This window comes from Leucoraja erinacea, chromosome 26 (assembly GCF_028641065.1).
Source record: "Leucoraja erinacea ecotype New England chromosome 26, Leri_hhj_1, whole genome shotgun sequence".
Lineage (NCBI taxonomy): Eukaryota > Metazoa > Chordata > Chondrichthyes > Rajiformes > Rajidae > Leucoraja > Leucoraja erinaceus.
Window position 1 is genome coordinate 17,554,962 of NC_073402.1, and position 14,727 is coordinate 17,569,688.

Here is a 14,727-nt window from a genome sequence, read left to right on the forward strand (position 1 = left end):
TGGGCCTACTCCATTGTCAGAGTAAGGCCCAGCGCAAATAGGAGGAACAGCATCTCATATTTCTCTTGGGTGGTGTAATGAGTTGAGTCGAACGCATATTAAGATACAACACATGTTTATTCAATCTACTTACAGCAAGGATCTGCATTTCCTAGCAGCTACTCATACCAACTAGCGTAGGCAAGCTCTTGATAATATAAATACTAGGCGTAGTCACTACTAACAAGCACTATAATTGGCTAGTATGAAATAGCCAATCTACATCTTTCCTTGTAGAAACAAAGAAGCATCAGTGGCTAAGCAATATAGGTGGAATGTTAATAACACATTTGGGAAAGTTTGTAAAATCACACAAAATCACCGTATCCAATGGGTGGCCTCTGTGGACGGTGTCGAAGTACTTATCCCGTAGGACAGCTGGGACCACTGCCTTGTGGCCCTTAACTATAATCCCTTCCTGTAATACCAATTTGTCGCGAACCAGGAAGCATGGGGGGGGGGAATTGCGAGTGGGGTGCTGTGTTGTTTATCTGGCCAGCCAAGCTGGATGACTGCCTCTCTCCTCCCTTCATCTAATGAGCAACTTGACCTAGAGGTAACCATGTTTGTGAATAACAGGCCGTTGACCGCGAAGGTTGATACTGGCGCAAAATGCAACATCATCTCATTACTAGAGTTCTAAAAAACTCGTAATGCTGAACGTATTGAAAAAGCCTCTGCCACGCGTCGGGCTTACGGGGGAGATGTTCTACACCCACTTGGACAAGCTGATTTAAAGTGCACCATAGGTGCGCAGACCCGTACCTTAAAGTTTTATATTGTTAAGGGGGATTCAGAGATTTTGCTCGGTATCAATGCATGCCACGATCTAGGCCTGGTATACTTTGGCCGCGCTGTCCATCAACTCTTTCTTGCTGATGGACCCACTCAACAGGTACTCTCTCAATACAAAGAACTGTTTAACAATGAGCTCGGCAAGTTGCCTATCAAACACCACAATGTTGTCGACCCCAAAGTCACTCCTGTGGTGCAAGCACCACATTGTGTTCTGCATGCCATGCGTGACAGAGTACACAATGAACTCAAGCAGATGGTCTCAATGGGTGTTATTGCTGAAGTTACTGACCCATCTGACTGGGTTTCCACCATGGTGGTCGCAACAAAGAAAAACAAGGAGGAGATCCATATCTCCATAAACCCCAGAGACCTTAACACTGCCATCAAACGCCCGCATTACCCAATGCAAACAATAGAGGAAGTTGCTGCTCAGATAGACAACGCATCAGTATTCTCCATTCTAGATGCCAAAAGTTCGTTTTGGCAGATTCCACTGGACCTAGACTCAAGTTCTGGTCTTGAACTGGAGGCGTGGTTTCGTATCCCACTTCTGACACCATGTAATGAGTTGAGTCGAACACATATCAAGATACAACACATGTTTATTAAATCTACTTACAGCAAGGATCTGCAGGACATTACATTTCCTAGGAGCTACTCATACCAACTAGCGTAGGCAAGCTCTTGATAATATAAACCACATACTAGGCGGAGTCACTACAAACAAGCATTATAATTGGCTAGTATGAATAGCTTACACCCCAACAGTATGAACATTGACTTCTCCAACTTCAAATAGCCCTTGCTTTCCCTCTCTATCCATCCCCTCCCCTTCCCAGTTCTCCCGCCGGTCTTACTGTCTCCGATTACATTCTATCTCTGTCCTGCCCACTCCCTGACATCAGTCTGAAGAAGTATTCAAGAAGGAACTGCAGATGCTGGAAAAATCAACAAAAATGTCTGAGAAACTCAGCGGGTGAGGCAGCGTCTATGGAGCAAAGGAATAGGTGACGTTTCGGGTCGAGACCCTTCTTCAGACTTCGTCACCTATTCCGTCGCTCCATAGATGCTGCCTCACCCACTGAGTTTCTCCAGCAATCTTGTCTACCTTCAGTCTGAAGAAGGGTCTCGACCCGAAACGTCGCCCATTCCTTCTCTCCAGAGATGCTTCCTGTCCCACTGAGTTACTCCAGCATTCTACCTCTGGGCATTTCCTTTAGCTCTACATTTCAAAGCTTTTATGCTCTTTTCTTCATTTTGTCTAACTGCCCTCATCAACAGATAAACTGGATGCCTCCATCTAAAACGTATCCCCCTGACAACCACCTTAAAGACATATTCATTTTGCTCCATCCATCGTCCACAAAAAATTAACTTGCCTTCTCTCATCACGGTTCGACCCGAAACATTAACTCAGTTTCTGCAGATGTAGCTCAGTGTTTGCAACATTTTGTGTTCTTATTTGTGTCACTGAACATATCAGATTACCATACTGAGGTATCCAACAGCAGATTACTAAATTCCACACACCAACTACACACGTAATAGAATCTTGCTCTAGGATTTTCCCTATTCATTTCCCCAACTGCAAACTTACAGCATCAAAACAATTTCCAAACAAACAAAAACACATCAATTGCCTATGTTTCTAAGCAACGAATTGAACACCACTTCGGGATCTAGAACAATATATCTATATAGTGCATTTTTAAATGTAAGTAACCAGCCTGTTTAAAGAAATAGATTAGGATTGTCCTGCCATTCAATGTTTGGTTGTGACCATGACATGCAACAGTTGCCAATCTTGCAGTGCCCATAAAGCCCCCTCTGTGAGTTTAGTGGGCTAATTCTGTGGTGAATTCCACACTGCTTGGTAATAACAGTGTTCACATTCAGGGAGCCTGAAGACTATAGTGTCTAGGTTCAGGAACAGCTTCTTCCCCACAGCCATCAGGCTATTAAACACAACGAATAATCTATGAGCTCTGAACTGCAAAAGACAATATTATTATTTGTTATTTGCACTATATTTGTTATTTATTGAACTTTTTCTTTTTTCCCCCGTTACATACAATGTTTACATATTCACATATTCTGTTGTGCTGCAGCAAGTTAGAATTTCATTGTCCCGTCCGGGACATATGACAATAAAATACTCTTGACTTGACTCTTGGAGGGAAGAGAAGTGAAGAGAAGACACCTGACTATCTTGTGTAAACACCAATGACATCACTTTTGATTTAGAGATGAAGGAAGTGGAAACACGGTGAGGTTGCTTGGCTGCTTTGGAGGGGAAATTGGTTATACACATCCCCACCCACAAAAAAAAGGGACATACCGAGAAAGATTGCTGGGATTTCCATGCCGATCATTTGGGAACTAACAAGGATTTGAAAAAGCTATAAAGTATTTAAAAACAGTATTATGCCAATTCCTGTCTTTGGCTAATTGCCCAGAATCTTTCAGCCTCTTTGGTCTGGTATTTGAGCAAATGATAATTCATATCATTCACAAGATCTACTTGCCCCTCTTTCCTCTCAGAGTTTATAACCTTTTCCAGGTTTTCATTCAGCCAGGTGCTTAGTTACACAGCAACATCTCAGAGAAGCTAAATTGTTAAATGCCAAGAGCCACATACTAATTAAATAGCTGCAAAACACTAGATTCCAACATTGCAGTGAGGCAACAGCAATGTTGCTGGTAAGTAGGCAGTAAGGAGGCAGCTGGGACAGCAATTGGCAAACTGTTCCACTGCTCCAGTCACCTGCTGATCAGAAACAGCAACAGGTACAGGTAGTTCATTCTGTATATGTGTAGGAAGGAACTGCAAATAATAATAACGCTTTATTTCAGACACAGGTCCACATAACACATCATACAGTATAAGGAGATACAAAAAATACATAAAAATTGCATATTAGCCTATAAGATATACAAGCTATTGCACCAATGCCATATAACCATATAATATAACCATATAACAATTACAGCACGGAAACAGGCCATCTCGACCCTTCTACTCCGTGCCGAACACATAATCTCCCCTAGTCCCATATACCTGCGCTCAGACCATAACCCTCCATTCCCTTCCCATCCATATAACTATCCAATTTATTTTTAAATGATAAAAACGAACCTGCCTCCACCACCTTTACTGGAAGCTCATTCCACACAGCTACCACTCTCTGAGTAAAGAAAACCACTCTCCGAGTAAAGAAAATCTTAGCCTTAGGCCATCTTAGCCTAGAAGTGAATCTATAGCAGCTTTTCAGAGGGCTGACTAGGGCTTCAATTATGTGGTTCTCTGACTTGTCCAGGCGACACATAAAACTAAACATCAGCTGTCTTAAGAGTGCTTCACAGGTTGGCACTTTAGTGGACACAAACAATTGACTGGCACTATGCCACCTAGGGACACGAAGCAGCAATCTCATTGCATCATTGTATGCTACCTTGAGCCTCTGCATACTCTTTTTCTTATAGTTAGACCACAATTGAGCAGTATATAACGGTGTGATATAGGTTCTGAACAAGGAACACTTCACAGAGTCAGAGCACATAGAAAACTTCCTTATAAGTATGTTAGCTTGAAAATAAATTTTACAGCGCTGTCGGTAGAGGTCTTTGTCATCCGTCCAGTCATCGGATATGACATGACCTAGGTATTTAATTTCCTCACACTCAGTTAGAGGACTGTCTGACAAATAAAAGGTCGGAAAAGTTGATTTCCTGTCCTCAGCGTTTCTAACTATCATTATGCGGCTTTTCTTAGCGTTATACTTTATGTCATAATCAAGGCCATACTGAGAGCACACCTTCAACATCTGCTGCAGCCCAGCACTATATGGACAGAGCAGGACCAGGTCGTCTGCATACATAAGATGATTAACAATAGTGTTGCCCACAAGACAGCCAGTTTTTAACCTATTTAACTGATTTGATAATTCATCCATATAAACATTAAATAAAATAGGAGACAAAATTCCTCCTTGCCGCACTCCGTTACTAACACAGAATGGAGCAGATACAACATTGTCCCATTTAACCTGAAACGTTTGATTTACAAAAAAATTGTTCATGATTAATTCTATCAAATGCCTTGGACGCATCAATAAAACATAGGATTACAGATGAATTCAGGCTTGTGTACCTGAACACAATCTCTTTAAGAGCATAGATACACTGGTCAGTTCCATGTTTTCTTTTGAACCCAAACTGATTGTCAGTAGTAAGGGCATACATTTCTAGCTTTGTTAGCAGTATTCTCTCCAGAACTTTAGACAAGATACTGGCTAATGCAATAGGTCGATAATTGTCAATACTGTTGAGCTTACCAACCTTGTCTTTAAGCATAGGCACTAACATTACAGACATAATAGCATTTAGCAGGGCACCATGAACCAGACAACCATTAAAGCACATGGAAAGCAAAGGGCAGAGCTTATAGCTGGCATATTTTAGATGTTCTGCAGTAATGCAGTCCATACCGCAGGCTTTGTTGTTATCCAACATGTTAACGGCATCATAGACATCTGCTGCCCTAACTATCATATCTGCTGAGAGATCAATATGTTCATGATTGATTCTAACTGGGTTACTTTTAACACAATTAAAAAGGTTACGGTAGTGCTCACGCCAAATCTCAGCTTTTTTTCTGGGCTACTAACACCTTCAATGTCAGACGGTAGGGGTGTTTAATTGTTATTCATTACTTTGACCTCTTTCCGGAAGTTAGTAAGGTTGTTGTTCTGTAGCTTTCTGGCAAGTGAGTCTGCTCTCATTGTGTTTTCATTTTTCTTAATAACACGAAGTGCATACTTAACTCTAGCATTTGTGCGTTTTTTCATATCTAGCAATACCCCCTCTGTCTAGGCCTACCTGCCTCTGACCAGAGTCTAAAGGCCTCTCTTGCCTCAGCATACTGCTCAGCCACAAACTCATTCCACCCAGGTCTGATGTTGGGTACCTTACATGAATGCTGGCTTACACTGAAGATAGACACATAATGATAGAGTAACTCAGCGGTACTGGTAGCATCTCTAGATAGAATGAACGGGTGACGTTTCAGGTCTAGACCCATATTCAGTCTGAAGGTCTCGACCCAAAACGTCACCCATTCCTTCTATCCAGAAATGTTGCTTGTCCTGCTGAGTTATTCCAGCATTTTGTGTCTATCTTTAGTTCATTCTGTAACTGTCTACCGGCAGATCAGGTGATCTAGCCAGCCGTAAAGTTATACAGCACTAAACAAGCTTTTTTGCCCACCAAGTCCATGCCAACCATCAATTTATAATAATCCGATTTGTTGTCATTCCACATCTCACGATCACTAGTTCAGTTGTCAAGAGTCAAGTTTAATTGTCATATGTACTGACAATGGAACAAGAAATTCTTCATTAAGCTGCATAACAGGCCTATAAGCTGTTATTCTTATAGTACTCATAGATAACATAATAAACAAAAATAAACTTCAATAAATTAATAACTTCAATACTGCAGCAAGAAAAAACAAAGTTCTTAGTGCAACCAATACAGTCCACAGTTCATAGTTTAATGTTTTGTAGTGTTCAGGAGCCTGATGGGTGTTGAGAAGCTGTTCCGCAACCTGGAGGTAATAGTTTTCAGACTCTTATCTTTACTTTAACTGTTTTATTCATTCCCTCAGGAGATCAACGTCTGCAGATTTATTTTTGTTTTAAACATTTGTACAGCCTTGAGGAATGGAAAGAAGTGACAAACTGGTTGGATTGCTCTTTGTGGAGCTGCATTCCTTTTGATGCCCCTGCACCAGATAGGGGTCGTGATAGTTGTAGATCATTGAAATATAGAAAATATTAAGATTAAATCTGTCAAGCTCATCAGTTGTCTAAATTTTTTAAACTTCTGCACTTAGAACATTGCCACTGATACGTTGTTAGATTCTGCTGCTGCCCTGTTCACGATATAGTTTCTAATTTAAGGATATATCCTTTGAAATTCTTCAGTTACCAATGTCAACTTATTGCCCAAATAGAGCCAAAGGTTTCTTTTTCATCACCAATTTTTTTGACTAACATGTTCAACTACCACACAACATCTCAGTCTGCAAAAGATAACTAGTTAATTTCATCATCTGCAATATGTGTCCTGTCAAAGGCTACCATCTGTCAGGCTGAGTTTTAATTATCACATGAGTAATGTCAAGAACTTAAAACTTCTCCCTGGCGCAGCATATGCATGAGCTATTATACAACTTGTAGAATTCTGACCTTCATAAAAAATTAGAACCATCTTCTAAATTTGCAATAAAAGTTCATTGTCTTATAACTTTATTTTGTGGTGTCCTAACCATGGTACATGCTGTAAATGTTAACACTGATAAATTCTAAAAAGTCAACTTACTTTACAGCTATAAAAGGAGAATCATTCAACGGATACATTTTGTTTGTGTCAAGGGTTTATACAATTAAATGAAGGCAGAAGCAGACTTTTTTCAAAGTGACTTGCGTCCAAAAATCTTCTGTAATTGACGAGAAACTGAAAATCCGCTTCACTTTAATTCTCTAAGGCACAGCTAAAGAATGCAGTTTGATATATGGAATCTACTATTTGTGTCCATCAGAGAGGAAAAAATAAAATGACATGCCTTTATTGGGGCAGTTCTTTGTGCAAGAGTCTACATATCAAACAATTATCCTGAGGTGCAACATCATGAAGGATGGAAACATTTGATGCTCACAAGTAGTTCCTGATCTGGAGCTACTTTTGGGAAATGAATAGGAATGGTAGACTCTTCTACAAATTACCACAGCTAGGAGGAAGTCATAAAGTATAGAGAAATGTCTTTCATCATAAACGTCGGAAATCAATGTTGGTGAGACAGGAAGGATTAACTAAATGGTATAATGCAGCTTAAAAATAAACTTCAGTATGTCAATTCATCAATATATACATCAGATTATACCTGCAATGGATAACTCCCTTATAGAGATTAAAGAGTTTTCTTTCAGATCGATTAAAGATTATGACACGGTAAGAGAGAAACATAGTAGCCACTTATCAGTAAAGGCATAGACAGCACAAATTTAAATAAAATTAATTGCAGGAGAAAAATATTTATACACTACCACTGCCATTCATTACTGTACAACTGCAATAGCCTACACACTAGTAGCCTTCCGATATTCAATGACTGAATGCATAGACAGGATCAATGCCTCCTGATTAAAACGCGGGAGAAGAGGAAAGTAACAAGTACCTACTTGATAGAAAAATTGTTAAACACCAAGAATATAGAATTTATTGCTTTTAGGATAATGTTTTTAAGCACAAATAACATATATAATCACAGGAATTGTATAGCAACCCTATCAAGGCTGAATCAAATTCAGTACTCATAGAGAGGCAACATCTACAATTAAAAATAGCCTGGTAACAAACCTGCGAGGTTCAATCCAAATGATTGGAAAATTGACTAATGGTACTTCGAATAAGCCATGGTGGGATGACTAATAAATAACATTCAGAAGTCAGCTCTTCATTAGTCAGTCTGCAGCAGAGCATGAAAATGTTTTACGAATTGCAAAGGAGATATTCTGCAATATGAAGCTAGAAGGAATCCTAACATGGCAACCTCAAATATCATTGCAGTAAATGGCAATACATTTGCCAATCCGGAATCATTAATATCCCAGGGATCAATCGTAACCAGAAACTTACAAATGGAAAAGCCACATAAATACTTGTGTCCCTTACATTGTGTCAGAGTCTGGGAACCTCATGCTCCTCAAAATCTTTTAAACCTTTACAAGCTGCAAGTCAGATTGAGTACAAATTTACGACATTTTAGAAGCTCTATAAAAACCATGGTCATGCATCAAACTCCTCTGGCACCCTATCCATCATCCTATGCATTAATTTTCTCTTCTACTGGTTGGTACATCATGGCTTCATTGCATAATATGACACAATACGATACCACTTTATTTATTCCAGAGGGAAATTGGTCTGCCTCCAGTCAATATCTACACAGTGCACTACTGCATCACACCAAGGCACTTTTAACAGCATCTCCCAACCTGAAACTTCTATATTCTGTACCCTAGAATGACTAGCGCAGCAAACACAGCAACACAAGCACTTTCCTCAGCGGAGAAAACATAAAAATACAAGTGCTGTTCCTTGATATATAAATCCTGCAACATCTACTCATCACCACTTTGGGAGTCCCTTTAATACAAAATGACAGCTCACTACTGTTCTCCTACTGCCAATTAGATATAGTCCCCCTCCCCCCCCTCCCTTCTTCCCCCACAGTCCCCCCTCCCTTCTTTCCCCCCTGTGCCCCCTCCGCGACTCGCACCCCTTTCTCCCCCCCCCCCCCCGCACATTTTCTCCCCCCCATAATTCACAACTCTTTAATCCTTCTGTCTCAAACCTTCCACCTTTTCATCTCTGGCCTTTGTCCACCATCCACTTATGAAAATCCCACCTTACCGGCTAGGCTTTGCCCTGCCCCTCCTCTCTTCTAACATTACAATCAGTCTGAAGACGGGTCCCCAACTCAAAACATCACCTATCCATGTTCTCCAGAGATGCCGCCTGACCCACTGAGTTACTTCAACACTTTGTGTCTATTTATAGATACAAATACTGCCCTTGCCAACAATATCCACACCGCATTAAATAATAAAATCTAGAATTCTTTCTTCAGTGGTCAAGTGACATAGCTGCAACAGGAAAATCTCATGGACAAGTCTCTTGAGAATTTATAATTGAGTCAACTATTTAAAAAGAGGAACAAAGTATTATTGATTCCTCTGCCTGGGCCCTTTGTATTTGTATTTTCACATTATGTAGAAAAATAGAAAAGGACCATTAAGTGGTAATTTACGAGCAACACACCCACATTCCATGAATACATAATATACACCATGAATGCAAAACATGCACCATATACAGAAACGGTAGCAAACAAATCAAAAGCGTGAAAAAGGAACTATGATCTTAAATATTAGCAATCCTCTTACACCAATTTTCTGAATGCAGCTGAAATGTAAAGGTAGGACATGACTCAACAAGAAAAAAGTACCAGAGGGCAATTCCATTCAGATGGCCCTCCATCAAATCAGCAACAGCATCTGTGCCCTTATCTATATGCAGCAAGCTTATAAAATACTATATTACAACAAGCAAGGGCAATTGAGACAAAACGTTAGGTGCCAAGACTGTATATCATTTCACAAAGAATCCTAACAGTGTTAAAAAAATCTTCATCCCATCAATGGAGTTGCAATTAGTTCACAAATTTCAGAAACTTATCGATAACATATTGATTCAACTAAACTCCACAACCAAAAAGCAGAAGTACATTCCCGTCCAATACACCAAAAGTAAGAGTTCCTGAAACTTCAGTAGCAGCTTTATACTATCCAGGCCTAGAATGTAAAAATGCTTGATCATGCTACCAAGTTCATAGAACATTAGCCATTTTAAGAGCATGTGTATTTAATTTTTTTAAAACTATTAAGCAACAACTGCAAAACAAATCACTTTTAGGATGGAGCAAATGCGTCAGCAATTGAAAATATATCACTAATGTCTGGCTAAGTAAACAGGAATTCTGTACAGTCAGAACAAATATTGCACCCAGTAAAGTAAAAGACGGCCTGCTTCTTTATCAACCATTTATAAATTCATCATAAAATCACAACCTTTGAAAAAAATCATCTACTCCTCATTAAATATTGAATTTACTAAGTGAAATATTTTGCTAAAACAATATTCAGTAGATGGGGATGGATTAGGGGCATTGGGAGTTGAAAGAAAAAGGAATGAGAAAGGTTCACTTTTGTTATTCAGTTAGTGTGCAACCTAATGTGACTTGCAAATATAAAACTTTCAGCTAAATCAAGCTCTCAACCATCAATAAGTTCCTAGAGATCAAAAAGAGTAAATAAATACTTTACAATTCCAAAGCATATCAACAATGAAGCACAGAATTTCAGAGTCCAGAACCAGGGGCACAGTTTAAGCAAGGGGTAGGCCATTTAGGACTGAGATGAGGAAAAAGTTTTTCACCCAGAGAGTTGTGAATCTGTGGAATTAGAAGGCAGTGGAGTTCAATTCACTGGATGTTTTCAAGAGAGATTAAGCTCTTAGGGCTAAAGGAATCAAGGGATATGGGGAAAAGGCAGGAACTGGGTACTGATATTAGATGATCAGCCATAATCATATTGAATGGTGATGCTGGCTCAAAGGGCCGAATGGCCTACACCTGCACCTATTTTTCAATGTTCTTCTATGTTAAAATCATAGTGGAAAAAGTACAACTTCATTTGATATCACACAACTTAATAGGGATATAATGATAGAGACAAAACGCTGGAGTAACTCAGTGGGACAGGCAGCATCTCTGGAGAGAAGGAATGGTTGACGTTTCGGGTCGAGACCATGAAGAATGGTCTCGAACTGAAACGTCACCCATTCGTTCCCTCCAGAGAAGTCTGAAGAAGGGTTTAAACCAGCATCTGCATTTTAAACCAGCATCTGCAGTTCTTTCCAACATGAGAGATAATGATAATTTGTTCCATATTTGGATTATGGTATCTCAGTTTACAAGGAAATGGGTTCTGAAATTGCAAAAGGAAAAATAGTCAAACACACAAACAAATTCAGAATCACCATTTAAAAAAAAAACTTTTGAATCAGGCAGGCAACTTAATCAGCAATTATCATAGTTGCAACCATAGGAGATGCAGCACTTGTCCCTATATCTCCTCCCTCGACTCTGTCCAAGGACCCCGACAGATCTTTCAGAGATTCACTTGCACCTCCTCCAACCTGATTTACTGTACCTGCTGCTCCAGGTGTGGACTCCTATATAACAGCAAGACCAAGCACAGGCTTGGCGATCGTTTCACTCAGCTCAGTCCGCCTAAACCTACATGATCTCCCGGTTGCTAAACACTCCCCCTCCCATTCCCATACTGACCCGTCTGTCCTGGGCCTCCTCCACTGTCAGTGTGAGGCCCAAAGCAAATTGGAGGAACAGCATCTCATATTTCGCTTGGGCAGCTTACAACCCAGCGGTATGAATATTGACTTCTCTACCTTCAAGTAACCCTTGCTTTCCCTCTCTCTCCATCCCTCCCCCATCCTAGTTCTCTGACTAGTTTGACGTCCTCCTGATTAAATTTTATCTTTAAATGCCTTGTTGTCACTTTCCTATTCTACATTTTCCTTGATCTTTGCCCCTCAGTCTGAAGGGTCTCGACTCAAAACATAACCCATCCCTTCTATCTAGAGATGCTACCTGTCCTGCTGAGTTATTCCAGCATTTTGTGTCTATCATTAGCATTCATTCTTAGGCCAACATCTCCTGCATTCAGGCAGTTTCAATTGAGAGGCGAAGTCATTTGCATGCCAACAATAAACTCCTGAAGCAGACACAATATTCCCTGCTGCATCAAAATAACAGATTATCGGGTGGACAGAGCAATTGAATTAAATATGGTAACAAAGCCTATCCCAACTGATTCACAAGAATTCCTGGTTCATGACCATTCAAAATAATGAGGAAGCCTTTAAGATACCCTAGCTACAAAATATACCATTGTTTATGCCATTAGGTTTAATGGAAACGTTTGCAATTTGGTAATTAACCAGGAAACCAAGATTTTTGCAGATTGCCAACAGGAAATAAAAGCACAATCTCACATTTTATACAACCAATCATCTTGCATAGATTGCTACATAGATATCTGTACAGGAATCAACATTTGTAACATGACTAGGGTTCATGTAACATCCATCACCCAAACCTCAAAAGTGCAGAGTTGTAATTTATTTCTGGCTTGTCCATCTACATTTGCAGAATATAAAAAAATATTTATAGGAAATAGGATATTAAAGATTGGAGTGATTGGAATAATCTCAAGAATGTGTTTTCTTAAACAAGGTGGTCTACAGCAAAGTGGTCTACGGTCAGAAGCAAGTGACTACCTCTTGACATTCCATCCCCTGAAAGACATGTCAGGTAGGTATTGAATATACTTGCCCAAATCACTGCAGCTCCAATGCAAGTCAAGTCAAGTCAAGTCAAGTCAAGTTTATTTGTCACATACACATACAAGATGTGCAGTGAAATGAAAGTGGCAATGCTCAGGAAACTCAACATCATCAGGGACAAATCAGCCAACTTAATTAGCACACTACATACCAACATAAACATTAATTCCCTCCACTACCTGTGGTGGTGACTTGATATACTCCGTACAAGGCACATTCCTACATCTTAACAACAATTCACCAACAGCATATTGCACATCCTTTACCTCCATGAAATGCAAAACCCACGGCAATGCAACCAATGCCAGCTCTCCTTCAAGTTACATACCATGCTGCCTTTACTACATTGATACTGGACCAAAATTCTGGAAAAAATCAACAGATGGAAATAGATACAACATGGGAACCGGTACGGTACAAGATGACAGTTCACTAACAACTTTCCACAGGCAATTAGAAATGGGCAATAGAAGCAGGCCAACATCCCACAAAAGGATTAAAACAATCTCTGCTTCTTCTATCTGCAGATACAGAAAAACAAATGTAGATGAATCCCTTGTGAATAAGCATTCCCACAAGGATAACTATTGAGAATTTAAATTTAGAAAAAAAATCTAATAATAAATCCAATGTTGAAACCCTTGACAAAACTGTGCTCATCGGGTTAAAATATTTTCACATGATATGGAATTTATAAATATACATGTAATAAATATTTCTCCCCCTCTAAAGCATGGTATCACATTTGTTGGGTACACAGAAGTTTTCGTCAAACTTTATTTTTTTTATGATTTCAGAGGTATATGGACAAAAGTGGGAATGCAGCTGCACTGTTGAAATAGCAAAAAAAAACATCATAACTATTGACACTTTACAATCTCTCCACTTTCCACATCTGCCCCAAACCAAACATTGTTAGTTATTTTGTTTACCAACTCATTGGTGCTCTGTGTTGCTCCAATAAGCAGCGTTATTCCATTAATAATCTATTATTAAGGACTAATATTTGTTATGAAAACTTGAAGAATTTGGAAAATGTTAACTCTACTACTCTCTCTGCAATTACTGCCTGTATTGATGCAGATTAACCACATTTTGTGCACTTTTTTCAATTTCTAGTACCTGCTGTATTTTTGTCGAGCTCAAATCGTTTGACTCATGAATCCCAAGTACCAAATTGACCAAAATGATTGCTGAATATATTCCATAAGAAATCTCAGCATCAGAAAACTGAGCTTGCTGACTGTTTGGGAATCAAACATGCAATTTTTGATAGTCACATTATAGCGTGTTGATAGATTCTTCAATCTGGAAAACATATGTTCAAATCCCACCATGTGAAATGCTTTCAGTTCACATTTGATATCACTTTGAAAACAATACCTGAAAAAGCAGGTAGCGCTTGAAAAGATGATCATGAATTTGTTAGTTTATAGTAAACACCCAAATAGTTCATGTGATGTCCCATAATTACTATTAAAAAAAATATTTCAACCACAGATTGTTTGGTTTCCATTAAATCTATCTAAACCCAATTTTATTTTAACAGCCCTATTTTCCAGCATCATTCATGATGCAGTCCAAAATCAATGTTATCATTGACAGCACCACAGATCTAAGGAAATTGAAAAATCTGTGATCTTCAAACAGATGCTTCATTTCCTATTGTGTCTCACAAATCTAACTTCAATAACTAATAACATCACAAAGAACATTATTCCCTCACACTATGGCATATGAAGATCTGCCTGTTTGCTCTGCAATCATAGCAAAAAAAGGGAGAAATGTACATTGCTAATAATTTAATAAAAGCTGAATCAGCAGTTCAGTAAGATTAATGTA

At 39.2% G+C, this 14,727-nt stretch overlaps 1 protein-coding gene across 2 annotated transcripts in view; it reads right to left on the bottom strand.

The window, feature by feature from the left end:
• eloa (elongin A) overlaps window positions 1–14,727 on the bottom strand; it is a 66,743-nt gene that overhangs the window by 51,280 nt on the left and 736 nt on the right. The window lies entirely within an intron of this gene.